General features: G+C 43.6%; 1 long non-coding RNA gene across 1 annotated transcript in view; it reads left to right on the top strand.

The window, feature by feature from the left end:
• The first annotated feature begins 703 nt into the window (after positions 1–703).
• LOC104988755 overlaps positions 704–16,578 on the top strand; it is a 31,268-nt gene continuing 15,393 nt past the window's right edge. Inside the window, exon 1 of the long non-coding RNA XR_825282.1 lies at positions 704–882. This is a non-coding gene — a long non-coding RNA (uncharacterized LOC104988755). The remainder of the gene's footprint in view (positions 883–16,578) is intronic.

Here is a 16,578-nt window from a genome sequence, read left to right as displayed (position 1 = left end):
CCTTCAAAGAGGCTCATCTTTACCAGGGAACTAAAGCCCTTTGGATTTCTTGTGTCCAGGATCAAGTAGGCAAGAAGAGGTGCCTCTGTCTCACCAGGAAGTAGAGCTGCTGTTATAAAGGGGGCAGGAGGAACACACATGGAGCTAGATGATCCACTAGGGAGCCTCTGGGTGATCTCTGGCTGCTTGTAATTGCGAATGGACACATGCCCAATCTGAGAAGATGCCTCAGCAATGAAGGTTTGGGTCACACCACTAGGAAAGCCACCTAGACCTGCTAAGGTGATAGCTGAGGGTGAGGGAAATTTAGGCTAATTGTGGAGGAGGGAGTTATGCCCTGGTAGCTACTCCATCAATTCCCCCTCCTCTAAGCTTTCCTTTAGACTAGAGGCCATGGGAACCATGGAAGAGCTGCTGCCCAAACTTACCTTGAAAAATAGTTCTATGCAGGTGAAGGGGTGGACTGTGGCCGCCGTGGGAATGGACCACTCAGATCTTCTGCTGAGGGGAGTATGGCTGCCTGACAACCCCTCTGTACACACCACTATATTCACACAGAAGACTTGTGTCTTCTGGGTTCTTCCAGCTATGATGGAGCACAGCTGGATACTAGTGCTGACCCATTCTTGAAGGTCATGGGATAACTCTAACGGGAAACTTTGGCTCAAGGACTTCACATCAACCTAGCCAAACTATTTGGGAACTGAGCTGCAGTTTGAGACTCTTCCTACCCAAACCTCCTTCTTTCCTCCTCTCTTTTTCACAGGTATCATCATGATTGGAAGCCTCTCTCAGCCTACTCCTGCTTCCTTTATGCTTCACAACAACATATGAATCTCTTGCACATATAATCCCATCTTGGCATCTGCTTCTTGGAGGACCGTGAGTAACACTTGATATTTAAGGCCTTGAGACTGGGGGAGGTGCTCAAGGTTGTGAGTGCAGATAGAAATGAGAAGGGAACTGAGGTCTGGGGGCTCTCCAGCATCGAGTGAAGGAGAAGAGAAAATTAACAGCAGAAACCAAGAAGGGTGGCTAGCAAAGTAGCCAAGAGAATGTGCTGTTCTTGAAACCAAGTAAAGACAGTGTATCTGAGAAAAGGAATAATTGACTATGTCAGGGATGGTGCCTGGTTGTGTAAACTAGGGGTCATGGGTTTAGCAAGATTACACTCACAGTGACTTTGACAAGAGCAATTTTAGTGGAGGGTATGGATGACCCCTGATTGGTGTGTGTTTAAGAGATAATACGAAAACCATTTCAAGTTTTCGTACCTGGGATTTTTCAGGAGTGCTAACTAGAACAACTTTATTGAGGAGATGTGTTGCAAAGAGAAACTGGGAAATGGGGCAGTAGCTGGCTGGGGAACTGAGATCAACGAAAGGATTTTTAAAGATGCTCGAGATAATGCCATTTAAGTATGCTGATAGTGGGCTGACCCAGTAAGGATAAAAAAAAAATTTATTGACATAAGCAGAAAGTGAAGCACTGTTGAAGTGGAGTGCTGGTGACTCTGTGAGAAAGGATGAGGTCACTGAAGGGGGAAACTCTTTAAAGAGGATTCACTCCAACTCCCTGCTCCTCCCAGGCTGACGCCTTGCCTGAGGTCAGTTACCCTTGAGTCCTTGAAATAAAACAGAATTTCCCATCCTTTCAGGGAATTTCACAGAGAATTTCTTAGCACTCAAATTTTCAGTTCCCTCTTTGCGTTTGGTATCTAGAGATTTCACATAGCCTTTCATGATTTTTGACTATACTTCTAAGCTTATTTTAAAACTTTAACCCATTTCATGTTTTTGTATCTGGAGTTTTTATCTGGCTATCTCAGTTTACTATCTTAGTGGAAGTGGGAGTCTCCTGCAGGGATTTTTTTCTCAAGTGGAGATCTCGTTAGGGTACTTCTTTGATGGTTTACAGTTATAGGAATAAGATCCAGGCTTCTCGTGATGACGTGTAAAACCTGTTTCTTTCTTGTCTGGCTCCTAGCTGTCCGTCTCTTGCAGTCTCAGGAGACATGAATAGGTCCCAAGACTCACCATGCTTTCTAGTGCCCCCTTGTCTTTGCATATGTTGCTCTCTTCCCTATAAAGGCATCCCTTCTCCATAAGTCTGAAGCTTGCTCACCCTGTAAGACCCATTTAGGGAGCTGATGCCTAAGACCAATCTTTCCAACTCACCTCATTCCCAAGAGTAATTTAAATGCCTATCTCACGTGCTCATCACACTCATAGCTCGGGGAAAGCTTTGTGCCCTGAGTATCATTGTCTATTTGTGTGTTAGTTTCCTCTGTCTGGTTTGCTCCTGGCTGCCTCTAGCATTTCCAGTGCTTCTACATCCTAGGCATACTGTACCTTGGTAAATGTTGGGCGCTCTTCCCTGGTGGCTTAGGTGGCAAAGAATCCATCTGCAATGCAGGAGATGCAGGTTCAATCCCTGGGTCAGGGAGATTCCCTGGAGAAGGGAATGATTACCTACTCCAGTATTCTTGCCTGGAGAATTCCATGGACAGAGGAGCCTGGAAGGCTATAGTCCATGGGGTTGCAAAGAGTCAGACATTACTGAGTGACTAACACAATAAGTTTTCTGTATGAGTCACAGAAGTCTCAAAATTTCTTCTGGATAGGGAAATATATCTCAATAATATTTTTTTATAAAATATATTTTGTTGATTGTTAAAGCCTTTATATAGCATTGGCATAACTCAGATAAATAAAGACTGTTAGAATTTCAAATCTAGAGAGAATCTAGATATTCTTGTTGTTCAGTCACTCAGTCATGTGCGACACTTTGCGACCCCACAGACTGCGGCACACCAGACTTCCCTGTCCTTCACTATCTCCCAGAGTTTGCTCAAACTCTTGTCCATTGACTTGATGATGCCATCCAGTCATCTCATCCTCCATCACCCCCTTCTCCTCCTGCTCTCAATCTTTCCTAGCATTAGGGTCTTTTCCAATGAGTTGGCTCTACTCATCAAGTGGACAAAGTATTGAAGCTTCAGCTTTAGCATCAGTCCTTCTAGATCGACTAGTTTGATCTCCTTGTTGTCAAAGGGACTCTCAAGAGTCTTCTCCAGCACCACAGCTCAAAAGCATTGATTTTTCTGCATTCAACCTTCTTTATAGTCCAACTCTCACAACCATACATGTGCTTGTGCTTGGTTGCTCAGTCGTGTCCAACTTTTTGCAACCCCATGAACTATAGCCTGCCAGGCTCCTCTGTCCATGGGGAATCTCCTGGGAAGAATACTGGAGTGATTTGCCATGCCTTCCTCCAGGGGATCTTCCCAATCCAGGGATGGAATCCAGGTCTCCTGCATTGTAGGCGGATTCTTTACTGAGCCACCAGGGAAGCCCAAGAATACCATAGCTTTGACAATACAGACCTTTGTTGGTAAAGTGATGTCTCTGCTTTTTAGTATACTGTCTAGTTTTGTCATAGTTTTTCTTTCAAGGAGCAAGCATCTTTTAATTTCATGGGTGCAGTCACCATCTGCAGTGATTTTGGAGCCCAAGAAAGTAGTCTGTCACTGTTTCCATCGTTTCCCGATCTGTCTACCATGAAGTGATGGGACCAGATGCCATGATCTTACTTTTTTGAATGTTGAGTTTTAAGTCAGCTTTTTCACTCTTCTTTCACCTTCATTAACAGGCTCTTTAGTTTCTCTTCACTTTCTGCCATAAGGTGGTGTTATCTGCATATATGAGGTTATCGATATTTCTCCCAGCAATCTTGATTCCAGCTTGTGCTCCATCCAGCCTGGCATGATGTACTCTGCATAGAAGTTAAATAAGCAGGGTGACAATATACAGCTTTGACATACTCCTTTCCCAATTTGGAATCAGTTCATTGTTTCACATCTAGTTCCAACTGTTGCTTCTTGACCTGCATACAGGTTTCTCAGGAGGCAGGTAAGGTGGTCTGGTATTCCCATCACTTTAAGAGTTTTCCATAGTTTGTTGTGATCCACACAGTCAAAGGCTTTAATGTAGTCAGTGAAGCAGAAGTAGATGTTTTTCTGAAATTCCCTTGCTTTTTCTATGATCCAATGAATGTTGGCAATTGGATCGAAATTCTTAGGGATTACTTAACTCATCTCCTTTATTCCCTGCATAAAAAAATGTATCTTTCTTTGTACCAATTTCTGTGTCTATCCACAGTGTATGAGAATGCCTCTTTCTGCTCACACTTTCTTCCTAGCCTAGGTATTTTCAGTGTCTTATATCTTTGATAGTAAATTGAGTGTATCGTATATGTTTATTGGAAATTTATCTTTCTTCATTTCTGAAATGTCTGTTTATATCCTTCTCTCAGTTTTAATAGGGATGTTGATATTTTTCATATTTATTTGTAAGTGCATTTTATAACTAAAGATATTAACCCTTTGTTTCTCATATATACTACAAGAGTTTTTCTAGATTTAACTTTCTTTAGAGTGTCTTCTGTACCAATGGTCAAATGTGTCAGTTTCCCTTTTTGGTTTTAAACTTGATGCCATTCTAGGGATTATCTTCTTCACTGAGATTATAACAGAACAGAGTATAAAATTGTTCTATCCCTAAGAAAACCATAATTGAAAAAGACACATGTACCTCAGTGTTATTAACTGCAGCACTATTTAGAATAGCCAGGGCTTCCCTGGTGACTCAGCTGGTAAAGAATCTGTCTGCAATGCATGAGACCTCAGTTTGATTCCCGGGTCGGGAAGATCCCCTGGAGAAGGGAACAGCTACCCACTCCAGTATTCTGCCTTGGATAATTCCATGGACAGAGAAGCCTGGCAGGCTACAGTCCATGGAGTTGCAGAGTCAGGCACAACTGAGCAACTTTCACTTTCTTTCACTTCAGAATAGCCAGGACACAGACGCAACCTAGATGTCTGTCAATAGATGAATGGATAAAGAAGTTGTGGTGCATATATACAATGGAACATTACTCGATCATGAAAAGGAACAAATTTGAGTCAGTTCTAGTGAGGTGGATGAACCTAGAGCCTGTTAGTACACAGTGAAGTAAATCGGAAAGAGAAAAACAAATATTGTATGTTAACACATATATATGGAATCTAGGAAAATGGTAGTGATGAACCTATGGGCAGGGCAGGAATAGAGACTCAGACATGGAGAACAGACTTGTGGACATGGGGAGAGAAGCACTGAAATATGTACATTACCATGTGCAAAACAGAGAGCTAATGGGAAGTATGGTGTGACACAAGGGGCTTCCCTGGTGCTCTGTGACAACCTAGAGGGGTGGAATGTGGCAGGAGGTGGGAGGGAGGCTCAAGAGGGAAGGAATATATGTAAACCTATAGCTGATTCATGTTGATGTATGGCAGAAGCCAACACAACTTTGTAGGGCAACTATCCTCCAATTAAAAATAAATAAATTAAAAAACTGTTCTATATTTAACAAAATGTGCTGAGTGGCTCAGTTGTGTCTAACTCTTTGTGACCCCATGGACTGTAGCCCGCAAGGTTCCTCTGTCCATGGGATTTCCGAGGCAAGAATACTGGAGTGGTTGGCATACTCTACTCCAGGGGATCTTCCTGACTCAGGGATCAAACTTGCATCTCTTGTGTCTCCTGTATTGGCAGGCAGATTTTTTACCATTGTGCCACCTGGGAAGCGCCATTTAACAGTACATTTTATTATTAGTTTTTACATTTCGGATTTTAGTGCACCTAACTTTTTTTTAATGTGAGAAAATAATCTCACTTTATCTGCCCTCACATTTTTTATCGAATTGCTCCAATGCTATTTCTACAGTTTTATATATTACTAATTCAAAGTGAAGGCACTGGTATATTTGCATGAAGAGCACAGACAGGAGGGCAGAGAGGTCTGGATCTCCTTGCTGAGCACTAGTTCTGCCTATTGTCTGATGTTGTGAGGTTTAATGGAAATGGTTTATGTGACATACTGGCACCGATGAGGAATGTACTGTCATTGGGCACATTTATGACTTAGTAGTAGTAGCATTAATTGATTTTTTCTTCTCTGGACTCTATTTTATTCTGTTGATCTGTTCATCTATACCTGTCCCGTGATCAGATCAGATCAGATCAGTCGCTCAGTCGTGTCCAACTCTTTGCGACCCCATGAATCACAGCACGCCAGGCCTCCCTGTCCATCACCAACTCCCGGAGTTCACTGAAACTCACGTCCATCGAGTCAGTGATGCCATCCAGCCATCTCATCCTCTGTCGTCCCCTTCTCCTCTTGCCCCCAATCCCTACCAGCATCAGAGTCTTTTCCAATGAGTCAACTCTTCGCATCAGGTGGCCAAAGTACTGGAGTTTCAGCTTTAGCATCATTCCTTCCAAAGAAATCCCAGGGCTGATCTCCTTCAGAATGGACTGGTTGGATCTCCTTGTTGTCCAAGGGACTCTCAAGAGTCTTCTCAAACACCACAGTTCAAAAACATCAATTCTTTGGCACTCAGCCTTCTTCACAGTCCAACTCTCACATCTATACATGACCACAGGAAAAACCATAGCCTTGACTAGACGAACCTTTGTTGGCAAAGTAATGTCTGCTTTTCAATATGCTATCTAGGTTGGTCATAACTTTCCTTCCAAGGAGTAAGCGACTTTTAGTTTCATGGCTGAAGTCACCATCTGCAGTGATTTTGGAGGCCAGAAAAATAAAGTCTGACACTGTTTCCACTGTTTCCCCATTTATTTCCCATGAAGTGATGGGACCGGATGCCATGATCTTCGTTTTCTGAATGTTGAGCTTTAAGCCAACTTTTTCACTCTCCACTTTCACTTTCATCAAGAGGCTTTTGAGTTCCTCTTCACTTTCTGCCATAAGGGTGGTGTCATCTGCATATCTGAGGTTATTGGTATTTCTCCCGGCAATCTTGATTTCAACTTGTGTTTCTTCTAGTCCAGCGTTTCTCATGATGTACTCTACATATAAGTTAAATAAGTAGGGTGACAATATGCAGCCTTGACAAACTCCTTTTCCTATTTGGAACCAGTCTGTTCCATGTCTTGGGATAGTACTGCTTTAATTTCCTGCAGTTTGATCAAATATTTTATTATCTATTAGGCAAAATCCCTTGTGTGGGTTTTAACTTCTTGTAAATAATATGAAACATCTTTTTTATTGCACATATAACAGTACATTTCGTTGCTCCTTTTTCTTGTCCTTAGTTATTATAAAAGCATCTCAATATTTTTTAGCATTTAGTATTTTAGTATCCAGAATGTAATTCTAGTTCAGAAGTTTAGGAAAAGATGGCAAACAATGGATGTCATAAGAAAAAGTTGAATAGTTAGGGTTATTTGGATTTACTTGATGTATCATGAAGAAGAAATTAACTTGTTATGTTCCATCACCTCTGTGAACCAAATGAGGAAATAGGTTTAAATTGCAACATGGGTTTTGGTTAAACAAAAACAAAAAATTTTTCTTAAAAAAAAAAAGTAAGTCTGATTAGAGAGTGAAGCATACTTCCAAAGAAAATGTTAAACAATATTCTGAGGTTTTCTAATTCTTTCTTATATCTTTGTACACGCTTGGCCTGTGGAAGGGAAAGGAGCATCTATCTCTCTGTTGATTGTTTAAGGGACTTTCTAACTTTAGGATTCCATGAATGTTAACCTTTAATGCAAGCTAACCTGCATTTTGGGGACTTTCCATGCATGTTAGGAACCAAAGTGCCATCATCCTCAACAGAGTCTAGTTTAATAATAGTTTTGCACAATAATACACAAGTCTTAAAAGCACTTGTTTTTCTTTATTTTAATCAGTTTCTCTTGACTTGTCATTAGTATTTCGAGCATATGAATGAGTCATTATCTCTTAAAACGTGCCTCTTGCTTTGTTTACTTTTTGCACATATGCCCCGAGACAGGGAGCAGCAGGAAATGGCCCGTTACTGGTGACTATCAAATAGTGATCTTCAATTTCTTTCACTGCATGGTTTATTTTTTTTAATTCACACATCCACTCACTTTATTAATGCTTTTCCACACCTAATGCACATTTCTGATGCTGCTTTACATTTGAGAAAATTCTCAAAATATCACAAGTGAGCTGGAAACAGAGAAATAATGGAGACTTAGGGCACTACAGTTCCCAGCAAGGTCTTAACTTTCTCATAACTTTATTGCTTTGGATTAACATCAATCAACCAAATGTTTCTGGGGTTACTCTTACAGTGGGTGTTGTGAGATTAAAAAGAAATATTTATTTATTTCATTATGCATTCAATAGTTAGCAAATATTTATTAAGAGCCCTGGATAGATGCTGGAATCTACTGGAAAGAAACTACACCCAAAGTTTTCAGTCTAGCCAGATTTGCAGATATGTGTTATGAGTGCTATAAAAAAAAGAAGAGGGATCAAATTTATTTATTCAACATGCATCTCTTGACCCTTCTTCTTGCTTTGTGCAAAGCATAAGTGTTATATAAATTGGGAAGTGGATCAATAGAGGCTTCCTGTAAGGAGTTGAGTGCCAGCTAAAAATATAGGGACTTTCAGAAGTCATAGGTAAATGAGTTGCCCTTGTAGTGCATGAGCCAGATAATCACTGAGGCACTGGCAGAAGTTTCCCTCCTGTCTTCCTACTGCCTGCCACCCTGAGAGCCACACAGCACATGGACTGCCATTTCCAGGGAGGCAGCAGGGCAGCTGTGGAAGCCACCTCAAGCTGGTAGAAGGAGAGGTCAGCAGAAGGACCTGAAGTGTCAGTGGAGGGGAAAGGAGGCAGAAAGATATATCTTCCCAGCCAGGGAAGGTTCTGAACAGGCCCAGGTGAGGGACCAGTATAGGTCTCTACAGCCATGTTCTTCCTCTGTGCTCTGAAAATGGGAGTTTCACATCCTTTCCAACTTATGTCTAAATCCTAAATCACATCAAGAACCATGCCTTCCCTCCCCTCACCCAACCATTCATTCAATCAGCCATCAAATCGTTCTGCCAAAACTTCACATTTCTCATTGGCCTGTCTCATAGAGCTCTTCCTCCATTTTTTTCCCCCCTTCTGGATGGTTTTCAACCTTGGATACATATTGGAATTACCTGGGGAGTACTTGATGCTTGACTTCCATCCCAGAGATTCTGATTTAAATGGTCTGAAATATGGCCTGGGTATCATGATTTTAAAAAGCTCTCCAAGTAATTCTAATGTACTTACAAGGTTTAGACTCATTAGTCTTAAAAATAATGTGATCAATGTTCCATCTAATTCATTAAAGGAAAGAGAGCACCGCTAATCATGTTCATTTGTTTGTCAGGAAAAAAAATAAAAAACTTGAATTAGAACCATAGGATTTTAAGTAGATATTTGGTTAGGATTGTTGTCTATAAAGAGTTTCCAGGGAAGATGAAGATGGCAGTGGCCAGGGGATGGTCCTGTGAGACTGAGGGCTATAGAGGGCAGGGTGAAATGCGGTATCTTTGGGAGCATGGACAGCTCCTACATCATGAAGGACGTGCTCCCAGGGCCCTACCCCAAGACCCTAGAAGAACAAGTAACCATAGCCAAGAAGTGTAACATGCAGGTGGAAGATGAGGAGCCCTGGCTGGATGATGGCATGGGATATGGCAACTACCTGAAGTTCCCTGACAGTTCACAGCAGGAGAGGGATCCATGGTGTGACTGGGACCACCCAGACCTGATGTTGAACTGGGGTGAACCAAGGCTCTGGGGCCTGGGTGTGTATATCAGAAAACGTATGGATGTATCCTCCATGCCCGTTTCTTGGAATCTCACATGTAAGCAGCTCCACAGCTTCACGGCCTTCATGACATTCATGTTTTGGGTGTGGGGAGAATTATACCACTCACCTGCCCATGTGTGGAACCAAAGCTGCATCCTTATACTGATCGGCAACTGGAAGCGGTCTGCAATCCCACCACAGAGTTGGAGCTGGTGGTTCATCCTGAGATCTGGGGAGGCTTTGTTCCCCGTAAGTGGCTCTCTCATCCCTGGAGATTGAACCTTAATAAAATTCCTAATGAAACTCAGTGCTGTGGAAGTAAAAAAGAAACAAAAAGAAAAAAGAGGTTCTACTTCAGTGTGGAGTTGTAGAAGCAAGTCCAGAAGGAGGCAGTATGTGAATACTGTGGTGGCATCATGGACTGAGTATTTGTGTCCCCTTAGAATTCATATATTGAAATTCTAACTCCCGATGTAATGGGAAAAGCAGGTGGGGCCTTTGGGAGGTAACCAGGTCATAAGGGTGTAGGCCTCATTCATGGGACCAGTGAGAGACCCCAGAGAGCTCTCTCTCTCTTTTTGCCCTGTGAAGATACAATGAGAAGATGGCAGTCTGCAACTTGGAAGAGGACTTTCTGTATCCATTTGATTTTAGTATCTCCTTATTGTTTAAGCCACCTGGTCTATAACACTTCTGTTTTAGCAGTTCAAGCTAAGACACGTTATGACAATTAATCAAGGAAGTTAGCATAAGGGAAGGCGAGGAGTTGTAAGCAAGCATTATCATGTTGGATTTATCAGGAGAATGCCTGCCCAGGCTTTTCTAAGAAATTTTATACAATTTAATCAGTTCATGGGCATGTGGACAAAGGATAGCTTAATGCACTGAACAGTGACAGGTAGTCCTAAGAGGAGTTGATCGCCTTCTTCAGATATCCAAAGGGTTGTGTCATAGAATGAAAATTAGATTCTTTGGAGCCAGAAGAAAGAATGAGGGTCAAAAAGGCAGTGCTTCATGGAAACATATATTCATTCAATATAAGGGGAACACTTGTCTTTTCAAAATGCTGTCAAGTAGTGAAGTGGGCAGCTTCAATGGGTAGAGAGATTCTTGACTCAGGAAATATTAAATCAAAGACTGAAAAATCTTTTATTGGTTATTCTGTTTGTGAGAGATGGGTATATGTGAGAGAGATGGTAGGAAGAGGCATGGTATCCACAAGACATTGCGATGTAAATGCTCATGTTTAAACATGTACATATGTGTAACACACATGTATAGAACTTAGACTTCCCTTTATTAAAAAAAAATAAACCTTGAAATGAGAAAAGAAAATGCAGCCAAGGTTGAGGCCTGGATCCCATGGAAATCAAGGCCTGTGTAAGAGTCTTTCTTCTCATCTTCATTTCTTACACTGCTCACTGTCACTTAGAAAAAGGGGCCTAGAATAGGGTCAGCAATCTGCCATGTACACACAGGGGAGGGGCTTGGGCCAGCCATCAAAAGACTGAGGCAGAGGGCCTTGTGGACTTGATACTCTCTGACCTTTCTGTTCTCCTGCTGCGCATGAACCCTGTTCTTCGACCCTCAGGTCTCTAAACAATCATGGTGCCTTTCTGTTGTGCACAGCTGACCCCTGCATTCATGGTGTCTGCTGCAGAATGCCATCCTAATGCTCTCATGTCCATTATTTTGTCCTCTCCTCTCCAACCTCCTTTCTACCAGATTCCCTCCCAAACTTTCCCGTCTGTTTAATCTCCAAATATAATGACCTGAGAAATTTATGTTAGTGTTTTGAACTGGCTCACTTATCCTTGGGAATCAAGAAAGTAAGTGGAGGTGTTCTTGGATATGTGTGGTGGATTTGGAGGGTAGAGGTTGCTGTGTGGACCTGCAGAGAACTTTTTTCTTGTCCTCAGTTCTAGGGCCAGGCAACCTGGAAGCCTATTTGCAAGGCTGCCAAATTTTGATTTAATTTATGGGTACTTAGATGAAAAGTGTTACCCTTCTTAGCCAGGTATTTCCTTCTTTTGTAAAACTGGGCAAGTTATAGACATTGTTCCAGTGATAATTTCTATGCACAATAACTACAAAAACATTTCTCATATAAAGTTCAGTTTTAGTGTGGAAGAGAAAGTAAGTGTGGCACATTTCCAAAGTAGCAGAAGGAATAGTTGCAGGAAGACCATCATCTGTTTCTTGTAATGAACACTCACCCGTACAACACCCAAAGGCCTTAGGGTTTCTTTAAGAATTTTATTTCAGTAGTGTGCTGTAAAAGAATAAAACTGGGAGCTTCTTTTTCTTGAAGTAAACATAGCAAGATTTTCTTCTGTCTGGGAAGACTTTTTTTTGGTCCGGGAAGATTAAGAAAATTTTTTTCCTGGTTTTTATTTTTATTGCATTTATTTATTTAAAGTACCTTCATCTTTATTCCTAGGTGGCGCAGTGGTAAAGAATCTGCCTGCCAATGCAGGAGAATCAAGAGACTTGGGTTTGATCCCTGGGTCAAGAAGATCCCCTGGAGGCGGGCATACTGACCCACTCCAGTGTTCTCGCCTGGAGAATCCCACGGACAGAGGAGCCTGGTGGGCTACAGTCCATAGGGTTACAAAAACATGACTTAGCAGCTGAACAACAACAACTTTATTTGGGAAGGGGAGAAAGGAAATTCTGGGTCATCACCTGCCCCACTCTGCTCCATGATCTAAACATGTTGTCCCCAATCCCTCTTTCTTTCTTGGGTGAGGGGAGAGAACCAGGTGGACGTGGGCATCGGGAAGTAGTGGAAGATGAGTGTGGAGGAGGGAGAGTCATGGGGACTCAAGTACAGCAGGGTCAGCTAACATTGTGGTTGCATGCAGTGCCAGGGTAGGAGGTGGGGTGTTCCAGGAGGGGCTCCAGGAGGATGTCAATTACACGTGTGTGAGTCCAGGAATTGCAGCGGGTGTTGACCTGCTAGACGTTTTGCTCCCTTCTAACCTGCCCTCCCATTTGCACTTCTAGATTGCAGCTTGCCTTATCTGTGGCCTGAGGAGGTATTCACCCTTTTAGGCTGCACGGGGAGAAGAGAGAGGCCAGGAGTCAAGGGTAGGAGCAAAGTCGGGGGTGGCACATTGGCAGGGCGAGGGCTGCAATAGGTGCTACCATAAATACTAGCAGAGTTTAGCCAGTCCTGAGCATGGAACAACAGACTGGTTCCAAGTAGGAAAAGGATTACTTCAAGGCTGTATATTGTCACCCTGTTTACTTAACTTATATGCAGAGTACCTCATGAGAAACATTGGGCTGGAGGAAGCACAAGCTGTGGTCAAGATTGCTGGGAGAAGTATCAATAACTTCAGATATACAGAAGACACCACCCTTATGGCAGAAAGTGAAGAAGAACTAAAGAGCCTCTTGATGAAAGTGAAAGAGGAGAGTGAAAAAGTTGGCTTAAAGCTCAACATTTAGAAAACTAAGATCATGGCATCCAGTCCCATCACTTCATGGCAAATAGATGGGGAAACAGTGGAAACAGTGGCAGACTTTATTTTTGGGGGCTCCAAAATCACTGCAGATGGTGATTGCAGCCATGAAATTAAAAGACGCTTACTCCTTGGAAGGAAAGTTATGACCAACCTAGATAGCATATTCGGAGAAGGCAATGGCACCCCACTCCAGTACTCTTGCCTGGAAAATCCCATGGATGGAGGAGCCTGGTAGGCTGCAGTCCATGGGGTCACTAAGAGTCGGACACGACTGAGTGACTTCACTTTCACTTTTCACTTTCATGCATTGGAGAAGGAAATGGCAACCTACTCCAGTGTTCTTGCCTGGAGAATCCCAGGGATGGGGGAGCCTGGCGAACAGAGTCGGACACGACTGAAGCGACTTAGCAGCAGCAGTAGCAGATAGCATATTAAAAAGCAGAGATTACTTTGTCAACAAAAGTCTGTCTAGTCAAGGCTATGGTTTTTCCAGTAGTCAGGTATGGATGTGAGAGTTGGACTATAAAGTAAGCTGAGTGCCGAAGAATTGATGCTTTTGAACTGTGGTGTTGGAGAAGACTCTTGAGAGTCCCTTGGACTCCAAGGAGATCAAACCAGTCCATCCTAAAGATCAGTTCTGGGTGTTCATTGGAAGGACTGATGTTGAAGCTGAAACTCCAATACTTTGGCCACCTAATGTGAAGAGCTGATTCATTAGAAAAGACCCTGATGCTGGGGAAGATTGAAGGCAGGCGGAGAAGGGGACAACAGAGGATGAGATGGTTGGATGGCATCACCGACTCAATGGATATGAGTTTGGGTGGACTCTGGGAGTTGCTGATGGACAGGGAGGCCTGGCATGCTGTGGTTCATGGTCACAAAGAGTTGGACACGACTAAGCGACTGAACTGAACTGAATGAGCATACCATGTCTTACGATGAACCTGGCTCTTTCTCCGTGTCTGTCTCCCTTTTGTCCCCTCCCCTCTGCATCTCAGCTGGCCACTCTCTGACTTCTCACCTGCCATCATCCTTCTGGTGGGTACCACCATCCTGCCCGTTATTGTCTTCCTTGGAGAGGTGAACCAGGGAACACAGACAGGTAAGAAGAGGCCAGTGCCTGTGCTAAGTCCTAGCAGTGAAGGGGCTGTAGCTTCCCCAGGCAGTGGGATCAGGGCAGGGCGAGAGCCTGCAGCTGGTAAGCTGGAGGGCTTGTAGTTTCTGTCAGATGATGGAGTTCAGCTCAGGAACTGTAACCTGCTTATTAGCCCACTGGATGTTTCCTAAGAACTGCTGCTACTGCTCTGGGGAAAGGTAGGGTGGGTCCTGGCACTTATCCCATTCAGCCCCTTGAAGATTTCAGGTTGCTTGTGCATCTTGATGTTAAAGCTGCAGGATATTTCCTGTGCTTAGTTCCTCAGTCATGTTCGACTCTTTTGTGACCCCATGGGCTGTAGCCCACCAGGCTCCTCTGTCCATGGGATTCTCCAGGCAAGAATAATGGAGTGGGAAGTCATTCCCTTCTCCAGGGGATCTTCCCGACCCAGGGACTGAACCCACATCTCCTACATTGGCAGGAGGATTCTTCACTACTGAGCCACCTAGGAGGCCCTAGGATATTCGTAGTACATCACATAATGATGCTGGGTCTCTGGCTTCTTGCCAGCCAGCTTGTCACATTTGAGTTTCAGACTATGGTACTGAGCCTGCAGCAGCTGAACCTCATGTTTGATGAGGTCGCAGGGGTCTGAGGTGGTGAATTTGAGTTGCTGGAGTGGGTGTGAGCCGGAATGCCTGCTTCGTGCTGACATCTTGTTAAGTCATGGTGGGGCCCAGGCTCCAACTGCTCAGGGCAACCTCACCTTTGTCTCCATAGCACGGGTCCGCAGCTCCCAGGGTCTTCGCTGCAGCCTCCTGTGCCTAGCCTCGCCTGCTTCCTGCTTTCTGTCTTTTTACATGTCTTATCTGAATTTTGTAAATTAGACTTCCCCTCCCCTAACAGCAGAAATGTGGGTAAGAATAGCAAACATCTGAGAAAGTGAGCTGCAACAGGTTTTACTTCCCCCGCCCTAATAAAGACTAGCAGTCTAACATAAGTTATAATTTCTTTCTCAACACTCTCAACCTCACCTCTAGAAATTTCATCTATAAAATTTTGCCTGGTTGATAGCTGGAAGAATATCCTTCTCCCACTCCCCCCCAACTAGCTCTCTCTCCCAATCTGGCCTCACTTTTGCCTTCACAGGCATTTCCCACAAATTTGAAAGGGGACTTACAGTGAGACGACAATGTCCCCAAATCACATTCTTTGAGGAGCATGGCTCCCAGAAAGAGTTACCACCTGAGGCTGTGTGTTTTTCTTGTGTTGTGTTCCTGGTTGGCCAGGCCACAGAGACTGGGCAGGAAAATGACCCACTGGCATATAGGTAGGCGGGTTCACTCCTGATTATGTAGAATAGAGCAGAGCTGTCTAACATTCACATATTTATGAATCACTGGGGATCTGGTTAAAATATAGATTCTAATTCAATAAGCTTCTGGGATAGGGGCCAAGAGCCTATGTTTTGATGTGTTTGTGGGGGAGAAGCGAACTCCATGTCTTTCTACTCGGGTCATCTTGGGCTCCTCCCCCTAGAGCCTGCAGTTCTAACATGCTCACAGCGATGCAGGTGCTGCTACTCTGTGGCACAGCACACCTCTCCTTGACCCCCTATTCTACTACCTTCTCATCAGAGAATTTTAGAACTGGAGGGAATCTTGAACATCTTGTTTCAGTTCAGTTTAGTTGCTCAATTGTGTCCAACTCTTTGCGACCCCATGAATCGCACCACGCCAGGCCTCCCTGTCCATCACCAACTCCTGGAGTTCACTCAGACTCACATCCATTGAGTCAGTGATGCCATCCAGCCATCTCATCCTCTGTCGTCCCCTTCTCCTCCTGCCCCCAATCTCTCCCAGCGTCAGAGTCTTTTCCAATGAGTCAACTCTTCACATGAGGTGGCCAAAGTACTGGAGTTTCAGCTTTAGCATCATACCTTCCAAAGAAATCCCAGGGCTGATCTCCTTCAGAATGGACTGGTTGGATCTCCTTGCAGTCCAAGGGACTCTCAAGAGTCTTCTCCAACACCACAGTTCAAAAGCATCAATTCTTTGGCACTCAGCTTTCTTCACAGTCCAACTCTCACATCCATACATGACCACTGTAAAAACCATAGTCTTGACTAGATGGACTTTTGTTGGCAAAGTAATGTCTCTGCTTTTGAATATGCTATCTAGGTTGGTCATAACTTTCCTTCCAAGGAGTAAGCGTCTTTTAATTTCATGGCTGCAGTCACAATCTGCAGTGATTTTGGAGCCCCAAAAAATAAAGTCTGACACTGTTTCCACTGTTTCCCCATCTATTTCCCATGAAGTGATGGGACCGGATGCCA

This window comes from Bison bison, unplaced genomic scaffold, assembly GCF_000754665.1.
Source record: "Bison bison bison isolate TAMUID 2011002044 unplaced genomic scaffold, Bison_UMD1.0 scf7180017864142, whole genome shotgun sequence".
Classification (NCBI taxonomy): domain Eukaryota; kingdom Metazoa; phylum Chordata; class Mammalia; order Artiodactyla; family Bovidae; genus Bison; species Bison bison.
The sequence above is the reverse complement of the archived record's forward strand: the minus strand, read 5'-3'. Positions and strand labels throughout refer to the sequence as shown.